The following is an 11,498-nucleotide window of genomic DNA, read 5'->3' as shown; positions in this document are numbered from 1 at the left end:
AAAATTAAATTAAGGTTGAATTTGATGTCAAATTAAATTGATTTCAATTATCACTGATTAAGGGTTGAATTATGGTTAGTTAGAAGTAATTTGGGTAATTTTTGGAATTAATCTTGATTTATTAGAATTTTAATCAAGCTAAGGGGTTAATTAAAGGGTTAATCCTAAGTAAGTTGATTAGGAGGCCTAATGATCTCTAAAAATTAGTAAAATAATTTCTATGGAGGGGTAATGATACTAAGTTTATTTATTCAAAATCTCAAATCTAGGGAACATACATCCTAAACATCACAAATTTCTAGGTTTTCTATACAAGTCCTTAATTTTTGTCCTTAAGGATGTCACTAAGTTTGAGGAATTGAATCAAGGTTGCTAACCTTTACACATCACATATGCAAGAACACAAATACAACACTCAAGTCCTTAAATCTAGGAGTTCCTAAGCTAGGTGGTGAGTGCAACCCTATACATGCAAGAACTAAAAGAGACACAATATAAAATTACATTAAATGCTAAGTTAGTGAGCAAAACACATTTGTTCACTAACTATCCCTCCTTGTTTGTATTCATTCAAGCTCAATCAATGCGTAAAGTTTCAAAGATGATCTCTCAAATCTAAAGATTTAAATACGAACTCTCATATGTTAATATATATATATATATATAATATGTAATACTATAAAATCTTTATTTAAGGTAACTAATAATTAATACTTTGGATTTTTTTTAAATAAATAATATAATTAATATTCTAACTTAATATTAATTTAAATTTTAAGTATTTAATTTTACAGCTATTTTAAAATATAATATATAACTTTATTATTTAAAATTAATTTTTATATATTTATATATGTATTTTTTAATTTAAAATGATTTAAAAATCATTTTTGAAGTCATTGGCAGAGCAGCGGCGGTGGCAGAACGCCACGTGGCGAGCTCTGGCTCGTTGGGTTAGAACGCGGACAATAGCGGTAGTGTGCCCCGTCCTCCACGCCACATCCCCTGGGCGAAGCACGTGTCGGGACGTGGTTAGCCACTTAACCAAATCAGCTGGCGATCGTGACCGTAGGATCCGCGGGGGTTTGATCAGACATCTATGATCATGTCCCGCAGTTTGATCTCAATCAAATAAGATCAAAGGCAGAGATATAATCCCGCAGTTCAAAATGAAGGGCCACGATCGAGTCGGACGAACCAAGAGCTGCGAGGGTGGATCCGTAGTCAAACGAGGCCGCATATTGATGCGATCAAAGCCATTAATCATGATATCAGCAGACCAAAAAGCGTGCACTTGTAACGGACCACAACTAATGCCCTTCAAATCATTTTTTATTAGTTCTTTCGACCGAATTAGTTATTTTACTTAAAATTTTAAGCACACACTAAGGACATGAACAAAAATGTTGGGGGCACCTTTACTTGGCCTAAAAAACACTTAGTACTGAAAGTTCATTAGGGATGTTAAGCCCTTAGGAATTAGCCCTAGGTTAACCAAGAGGGGGGTGAATTGGTATTTTAAAAAATTCTTTAAACAAAGCACAACAAAACTTAAAATCAAATCACCACAGAAATCAAAGTGCGGAAAAATAAATAAATGCGGAAGCAGTAGAAATAGAACACAAAGATTTATAGTGGTTCGGTCAACCCGACCTACGTCCACTCCCCTGAGGTGCCCTCCGAGTATTGCACTACAAAAGTGACTCTCCTTTTTCTCCCACAGCAAGATGGAGAAGCCCTTACAAAACCTCCTTTTTGCCAATCCTGACAAGGAAGAGAACCCAACTTCTTTTGTTTCCTCCTAAAGCAGGCAAAAAACCTCGACTCCTTTTGCTTCCTCCTGAAGCATGCTGAGAACCTCAATCGATTGCTGAAGCTCACCTCTCCCAACCCTTCCAAGAATAAGAGACTCTAGTGGAAGAAGAAGTGGAACAATGCTTAGAGCAACCCTTGTGAATCCCCCTCACAAGCTCCCCCTCACAAAATCCTCTCTCTCTCTCCCTCTCCCCCTCTCTCTCCTCTATGCTCTCTCAGGTCAAGACAGCAGCAAAAGATCTTAATGCATGAGAAAATTTGGGTCCTTTAAATATAATTTCAAGAACCCACATTATCCTCCAGGATAATAGGAATATCATCCTTGCCGATCAGTACAAAGTAAGCTCAATCAACCAAGACGATTTGGGATGATCAGAATAAAATTGGTTACATCATCCAGGCCGATACAATATCGTCCTGGCCGATTAGTTCAAATCCAAGTACAATCATCCTGAACATCGTCCTGAATAGAGTTTAGCCAATGTCAATCGTCCAGGACATCGTCCCGACTGATTCTGCAATTGACCCGGCTGATTTGATCGTTCCAATTAGCCTTATTTACTTTTCATAATTGCCAGATTAATTTAGATATAATTATGTTGCATCGTCTAGGCTGATGTTAAGTTCATCCTGGCTGATATTTTAAAATAAAGAATATATAAATTGATCATGGCAATTGATTCTTTCTGATTTGAGCTTATCGTCCTGGCCGATACAAGGATCATCCAGGATGATTTGCTTAATGACGACTGCTTAACCAGGATGCCCTAATTTAGGGTTTCTATTTTTAGCTGGATTGGCCTGGTCGATATGAACATCATTCGAGCCGATGTACTCAAAATAGAAAAAATCAGAAAAACCCCTCAAGTGTGTGTGTGCAAGGTTACTTAGCATCAGGAACCACTTTTATAATTGACTCAAGAAAGGAAAAAATACAGACTTGACTCAACCTAAATCTATCCAATCTTGAGCTGGCTTGAGTTGCATTCAATCTTATGGTCCTGAAAAATTAGTACGCAAGGCAGTGAAAAATATAAATGTTTGCTATCATCAAAAGTCTAATCCATAATCTCAAATTAGTAGTGTAATACTCAAAGGGCGCCTCCGTGGAGTGGACGTATGTCGAGTTGAACAAACCACTATAAATCTTTGTGTTTTATTTCTACTACTTCAGGGTTTATTTATTTTTCCGCACATTGATTTCTGTGGTGATTTTGGTTTATGATTGTTGTGCTTTACTTAAAGCATTTTTTTAAAATACTAATTCACCCCCCCCCCTCCATAGCCTCGGGATAGTTCTTAAGGGTTTAACATCCCTAACGAACTTTCATGGGTTCCTTCTTATGAAAAGAAGAATGTGATATATGAGTGTTATGTAGTGAATTATGCAATTTGGGTCTCCATACCAAATGTGTACTACGGTGAATGGTGCAAGTATGTGCTAGGTGTCCTAACACACCACATGAAAAACATCTCACTCCATGAAAAGGATTTCTTAATTGGTTTGGGTTATAATGCCTCTTCCTAGTTATTGGCTTTGGATCAAATGTGTGTGTCATCCAATTTTTCTTACATGCATCCAATTCAGTTTTAGCCTCAAGTGAGCATTTTCTAAATTAATTTCCAAACAGTGCTTTTTATGCACATATTATTTAGTAGAAGCTTTAAAATCAGATTCAAGCTAGGTGTAGGAAGCAATCAAAGAATCATGTTTAATTATTAATTTAGAGTGCTTTTTATTTAAATCATCAAATTCATCAAGTAGAGACATGTGATTGCTATCAATTTGAAAGTGGTATTTTCTCAAAATTTCTTGCTCTTTTTATAAATTTAAAAACTCCAATTTCAAACTAGCGTGAGTTTTGTTAAGTTTTCTATATGATGCATGAATTTTCTCACATATTTCAAGCAATTGGTCATAGATTGGTTGGCATACCTCTTCTTGGTCAGATTGTTCAAAATCATCAGCCATTAAGCACAAGTTTGTTGTCTTCTCTTCAGGTTCAGTCTCAGATGATTCAGATGCAGACTCCGCCCAAAAAGCTTTTTGGGCTCGCTTCTTATCCTTTTTAAACTTAGGTTTCTCCTTATTCTTTTCTTTGTTTGAGTGATCTTGAAGTGTAGGACAGTCAGCTCTGACATGTCCAGGCTTCCTGCATTCAAAACAAACAACATCAAAAGAACCTTTAAAATTTTTATTATCCTTACCTTTTCTCCAATTCTGATGATGCTTGTGACTCTTCCTAAGAAAGTTTTTGAATTGCCTAGTGATGAAGGCAACTTCTTCGCTTTCAAACCCGGAAGAACTTAAATTTATTTCATTGGCCTTCAGTGTTATGATTTTATCCATCTTTTTCTAACATGTATCAAGATTTCTTTGGTTCACCCCTTGCTTGTAAGCAATGAGTGAGCCAAGTAAGTTATCAATCGAATAAGTATTCAAATCCTTAGACTCAGAAATTGCAGTGATTTTAGCATCAAAAGAGGAATGCAAACATCTTAAAATTTTGTTCACTTTTTCATAGTTTGAAAGTTCTCTTCCTAAGGCATGCAAAGAAGTAACAATCTGAGTAAATCTCATATACATATCAAAAATTATTTCATTAGGTTTCTTACAAAAAAGTTCGTAATCCTGCAAAAGAATATTCAATCGAGATTGCTTAACTTCATTTGTGCCTTCATAGGTGATACACAATTTATTCCAAATCTCTTTTCTAGTAGAGTAAGTAGAAATACGCATGTAATCTTCAGATTTTAAAGCATAGAAAAAATAGTTCAAACATTTTGCATTAAGTTGCGCAAGATCTCTTTCATCAAAAGTACATTCAGTAAAAGGTACTTCAATTTTAATTCCAATAAGTTCACTAGAAGGTGGAGAATACCCTTCCTTAACAAGCATCCACATGCGATAATCAATTGATTGTAAAAAAGTTGACATGCGAGTTTTCCAAAAATCAAAAGAAAGATTGTCAAATAAAGGTGGTCTTGTTATAGAATATCCTTCCATTGCATTACGATTACCGTTGTTAGCCATGGATCAAACTTTAAAAGTTTTTAAACTTAGATATATAATGATTATTTAAAATAATAAAATAGTAAACTAAATTTTAAATTGATAATAATAATAATATTATTATTATTATTATTATTATTATTATTATTAAGTAATATTATTTTTAATTAAAGTAATTAATTTTCTAGAAATATTAATATATATTATGTATTTTATTTATTTAAAAATAGCATAAAAATTTTATTATTAAAATGAGTCAAAAAATAATTAAAAAAAGGATTAAAAAATCAAAATTTTAAAAGAAAATGGCAACGGCTCTCAGTTGGCCACATGGTGGGCTCTTACTGGCTCTTAGAACCGCGGGCAATCATTGCCTCGCAGAGCAATGATTGCGTCGTAGAAAATGATTGCCAATTATTGTAGCAATCATTCGCCCGTGGACGTGAGTCTCATTAAACATGTCAACGATCGATGCTGACCATTGGATCATTCGCTCTTTTGAGCAGACAACCCAGATCTCACTAGACCAAAATAGATACAACAGGATCTAATGCCGTGGTCGATCCGGACCGTAGAATGACTAGCTTTCGACCGTTAATTATGAGATCAATAATCTAGATCAAGTTCAAGTGACCGAAACCATAACCTGAAGCTCTAAATGGTTTTTTGGCACATTCAGAAGCATCAAATGACTTGAAATTTTAAACGTAGACTCTAATCATGAAGATCATTCATGTGGGACAAAATTTGTGGTCTGAAATATGCTTTACATAAAGCTATTCAACCTTAAGTGTTATAGTCTAGGGTTTGCAATTTTACCTAATCCACACGGTAGATTTGGGAGATCTTGGGTTTGTTTCACTTGTAGACTGTCCACGCTCCTAGTTATAAAAGACTCCATGAGCTCTAGATGCCTATATTGAATAAAATAAGCCTTGAAAGATTTGAGAACTCGGTTGGTTGGATATATCCCCGCCATCGAGGGTTTGGTAGTGAGTTTGGTTTGGGAAATGTGTAGTGGGATGGGGAGAGCTCATAAATGAGAAAGCTCAAGCTAGGAGGCTCTAGGGAGAGAGAATAAGCAAAAGTCTATTAATGAAACCCTAATAGCCCTATTTATAGTCCCAAGCCTTTAATGAATGGCTAGGATCACTCCTAGGGCTAATTAGGACGTGATTGAGGTCAATTGGTCGTGGCCTTGCTCAAGGGATGAATAGGAATGTCTAAATGCATTAAGAGGGGTTTAATTTGGCCTTAATGGGTCAAATTGACCTAATTAGGGCTTGGTTAGACCAAGTTAAGGTTTGACTTGTCCAACCTAGTCAATTAGGTCAAAAAGGACGGGTGTTTAAGCCAAAGAAGGGTTTAAAGCTAAATAGAGCTTGAATTGACCAATTTAGGCTTAATGGGTTAACCTCGGTTGACCTGGTCAACCAGGTTGACCCAGGGTAGGGGTCTGGGCTCAACAAACCTAGTTTGACCCATTGAATGTACGAGAAGTGGTCTTGGGGCATAGCTTGGTCAATTTGACCAAGTCAAACCCTTTAATCCAAGGGTTAGGGCAAAAATAAGGTCAACATGCCCTATGCATTTCAAAGAATCCTATTCAACATTCTATAACCAAATATATTGATATTAGACATCACTTCATTAGAGATCACATGGTTAAAGGAGAAATTGAATTACATCATGTTGCTACTGAGAATCAAATTGTAGACATTTACAAAAACCAACTGGCTTTTGACACGTTTATCACTTTAAGAACCAGATTAGGTGTGATTGATATTAATGCTTAAATTGAAATTCTATAAACTTGATTTGTTATGTAATTATATATTTATTTATTTTCTCTATTTGTTCGTTTGTGTGTTTTTATTTTGTTTATTGTAATTATTTTTTTCTTTTAGTATTTTATTGTTAGTCTTGTTTTTCATTTTTGCATATCATTGGATTTCAGGTGATTGGTTTTAAAAAGGTTTTTTGCTTATCATGTCTTATTTTAAGTGTGTTCTTTGTATTGTACAAAATATTTTGACAAATTTTTTATCATGTACAAGACAGTTTTTTGAGTTGAGCACATGAAACTGAGTTTTTCAGTGAACTTTGTATTGTACGATGTCATCATCAGCTAGACGATATTGGTTTTTTCTGTATGATCGGAGACGATTTTCCAAATGCTGAATTATTTTTGTTTGATCGTATGTACGAAATCATATTTCATCTGTATGATCCTATTATCAATTTATCATGTGGACGAACCTAACCATCATAAAATGATCTTTAATTTCTAATTGTCACGGACGAACAAGAGTTGATCTCTACAATTGTTTGGTCAAAAAGTTTGTATGAAACGAATTTTTGAGAATGGTGTTATACAAAAAGTCATTTCATTTTTGGCCATATCCATTTGTATGTATGAAACATTTTTCATCCCGTACAATTTTAAAATCATACATATGAATTCAATTTCGTATTGTACGATTGGTCATTTTTCTTTAAATAGAAGGGTCTTGGATAAGTTTTTATTCATATTCTCATTTATTTCCAAACCTTCTCGAGTCAAAATCATAGGAATGGCCAATAGAAGCAAATGACCACACACTTCTAAGGGATCGTCCTCTCAATCTGGTAGGGATGAAAACTTCCTCTCTAAGGAAAATGATGAAGTTTTTTATAGGCATTTTGCAGCCAAAATAACCCCTTCCTGACTCCTCACTCAAAGTGATATAAATTTTTTTGTCATTCCCCTATTTGCCTTAACCTAGTTTTCCTTCATCCTTACTTTGATTTACGCCTACCATCATTAAACTTTTCTAATGTTCCATGCAAACATGAAGGTAAACCCAAATCACACCAGGATTACCTTTTTCATCTTTAAGCAGCTTGTAAAAATCGCTAAGGAAGATCTAAGCAACTTCCTTCACCTTAGAACCCAAGTAGTTAAAGTGCACACCTTAACCTCTATAATAGATTTTAACTGGTCAGAAATTAATCAGACTCTTAGAGGTGTTTCCTAAGTAAGCCATATGTCTCATGTGCACACTCTTAATTAGAATGCCAAGATTATCTAGCATGTCTTGAGAACCTCTATCATTCCCAAAGCTAGTGATCGCATAAATTTGACTTTTCTTTTGTTCACTATCACATACTTGATAATGATTGAAACTCCTTTTGATGAACCCCAACTTATCATGAACTACATTCACAAACTTTCTAATATTGAACTTCCTCATATTAAGAGGAAGACAAATATAGCTTTAGGATACTTATTTTTTTTATATCTAAGAGAAAAGTACAACATAATTCAACCTGATTCACCCACTAAACTTCCCATTTTCTTTACCGATGCCTTTTTTTTTTTGTTCTCTTTGGTTAGGATCAAAGTTCAGAGGGAGAAGATACTAAGGGAGAAAAAGGAGCCCTAGCTCTAGCACCTGTACTTGTACTTATACCCGACCAAAATTTCTACTAAGAAATTGTCCAACATTTTGACAGAATAGAAACTTGTTTTGATCAACGCTTTAATCAAATTGAGAATCACCTGATTCAACAATATGTTAGATACAACGAGGACATTGGTTAGATCCAAGGGTAATTGTTGAGTAAATTGCTACTTAATTTTGCATATTTAGTATTCTTGCAACTTGTATGTTTTTTATGATTCCAAATATTATTGATTTGATGATTATTTCTCCTAACATATTTTAGAAGAATTATTTTGCTCTTGTGCGTAATAATATTTCAGGGAAATCATACTCCGAATTGTTGAAGACTTCAAATCAAGATCAGTTTAGAAGTTTATTGTAATTGAAGTCTGTATTTTCAATTTTATTGAGTCTGAGAGAGTATGATTGTAATTGAGTAACTGAGCGCACACACATTAGGGGAGAGTTTAAAATTCATATTTTTTAACTGATCATAATGTATGATATCACTTCATATGGGATGATTTGATCAGTTGTTTCTCCCGACGAGGAGTTGAACGAACAGAAATGAAAATATTTTTTCTAAGTATGAATCATATGGGATGATATTATTATTCGTACAGGGATGAAGGGCTCTATTTTTTTTCTTGAACGAAGATCATACGGGATAATATTAATGTTTGTAGAGGGACGAATGCCTCTATTTTGTTCTTGAATAAAGATCATACGGGATGATATTAATATTCGTACATGGATGAATGCCTCTATTTTCTTCTTGAACGAAGATCATACTGGATGATATTAATATTCATATAGGGACAAACACCTCTATTTTATTCTCAAATGAAGATCGTGCGGGATGATCCCAGATTCGTACAAGGATGAATGTTCGTTCACGGTCATTTCGTCATAACGTTTCATACATAAGAAATTCAAAAAATTTCTATTCATACCGGATGAACTTAGTTCATACCGGACGATGATCGCGTATGAAATAATTTCATACCGATTCACAACATATTCATATGCAATAGTATTTGAACTATTTATATGTACAAACATACAATCGTATTGTACGATCGTGAACGCTCAAAATTGAATACTTCAATTTTTTGGACTGTTTTTTTTTTTCGTCTTTTATATAAAAGGTCCACTAAAACTGACATTTATTAATCTTCTAAGTCTTATCTTTGTGAGTTTTTTAGGGATATTGAAATAGAGAGTGTGGTAAAGTGTTTGAGAGAGATTTCTTGTAAGTGGAGTGTGAAGGGCTCACAGGGTTACTCAAAGATAAGGATCTCTTTGTAATTATTTATTATCACTCTTACTCTTATCTTTCTAAATTGCTCGTGAGAAGATCTTGGAAAAGATTCGATTCTCTGCCTACACTTAAAAAGTGTGAACATATGAAGGTTCTTTGCCTACACTTGGAGAGTGTGAACAGTCGAAGGTTCTCTGTCTATACTTGGAGAGTGTGAACAACCAAAGGTACTCTGCCTACACATGGAGGGTGTAAAAGGATAAAGGTACTCTACCTACACTTGGAGGGTGTAAAAAGATGAGGTTCTTTTCCTACACTTGCAGGGTGTAAAAGGACGGCGGTTCTCTGCCGCATCGAGGATTGGTGGGAGAGAGTTTTGTGAAGGCTTCTCCGCCTTGCTATGGGGGAAAAAGGAGAGACACTTGTGGTAATAGTGTAATATCTAAAGAGGGAGTCTTCAAGGAGTGGATGTAGGTTATGTTTGACTGAACCACTATAAATCTTTGTGTCATTTTATTTTTGCTGGTTAATTATTGCAATTTTAATTCTGTGGTTAAAAATTTGTTTTCAAATAACATCAATTAAATTGCTACGAATCATTATCAGGTTTCAAAATTTTTAAAATCCAAGAGAATTAATTTTTAAATTACTAATTAACCCCCCCCCCCTCATGATTAGCCTTGGGACATAAACTTAGGTTTAACAACCTATTCAAGTTTCAACAGTAATTTGACCCGGTTAATACTAATATAGCTACGATCAGTAGTTACTTTATAATGTTCAACCCTCCAACACCTCCAGATCAAGGACCCTCATGATATTAGTTGTACTTATGTGTTGTAGTTGCTGATGAGTTTATGTATTTATTATTGAGATGTTCTCCTATGATTTTAGTGATTTCATGTGTTAATATCTTCATGCTGTTATTCTTGCATTTCTGAGATGATGTTATTTTAAATTGAAAAATGTGTTTGTATGTGTTTCGAAAGATGAATGAAATGATGGAATGTTGTGTTGGCGTGCATTGAATTTCATTTGTTGAAATGTTTATGTTTTTAGAGAAAAATCATTTATAGTTGATCTCTAGAATGGAATTTTGAATTATTTTGCTCTTCAAATTAATTTCAATACAATATTTAATCTCTTTAAATTTTAAATTACATTCTGACTGCATATAGATTAGAAGATCAATTTCATCTTCTTATAGACAAGTATTAGTTAGCTATAATTGTTGCAAGATTGATATCTTATTTTTATTTTATTTCTATAATTGTTGCAAGATTGATGTCTTATTTCAATGTGTTAATTTTTATTAATTATTCAAATTTGAGTTAAGATTTATTGATATTGGATAGATCAAAAATATCAAAAGATGTAAAGCGTGACAAACTTGAAAAGATGCACAAAATGTGGCACTTATTTAGAAAAGATGTGCAATGCTCACCAAAGTGAAAAGAGGAATAAAATTATCCCAAATAGAAAATATTCACAAAGTTTGCCACAAAAATAGAAAAGATGTGCAACGTCGCCAATCGAAAAATCTATAATATTCTTTCATTTATCATTCTATCTCTTATCCAAATCTACATAATTGGCAATAATCTTTAGAAATTGAATTATAAACTAATTAATCTTTATTTCATTATTTTTATAATAATTATTTTTACTTTGATTTGTCTAGAATGAACATGATTGACTTTTCTTATCTTAGTTATTCTTTGATTTAAAATTTGAATTTTTATTTTTAGCAATTGGAAATTAATGTTGTATTTGCAATTAGTTTAAAATTTTCTTCCTCCTCAACTATTTTAATTCATCCAAACCTTCTCAAGTCAAAATTGTATAATATGATTTGGTTTGTACTATAATCCTTAATTAAAATCTTTCTTAATTAATCCCTCAATATCAGGTAATCAAATCATGGATAATTCTTATGACCTATATTACTATATAGTTCGTACTATATGAACACTTGTTTGTATTG

The sequence above is a fragment of the Dendrobium catenatum genome, unplaced genomic scaffold (genome assembly GCF_001605985.2).
Source record: "Dendrobium catenatum unplaced genomic scaffold, ASM160598v2 fragScaff_scaffold_599, whole genome shotgun sequence".
NCBI classification, from domain to species: Eukaryota; Viridiplantae; Streptophyta; class Magnoliopsida; order Asparagales; family Orchidaceae; genus Dendrobium; species Dendrobium catenatum.
The sequence above is the reverse complement of the archived record's forward strand: the minus strand, read 5'-3'. Positions refer to the sequence as shown.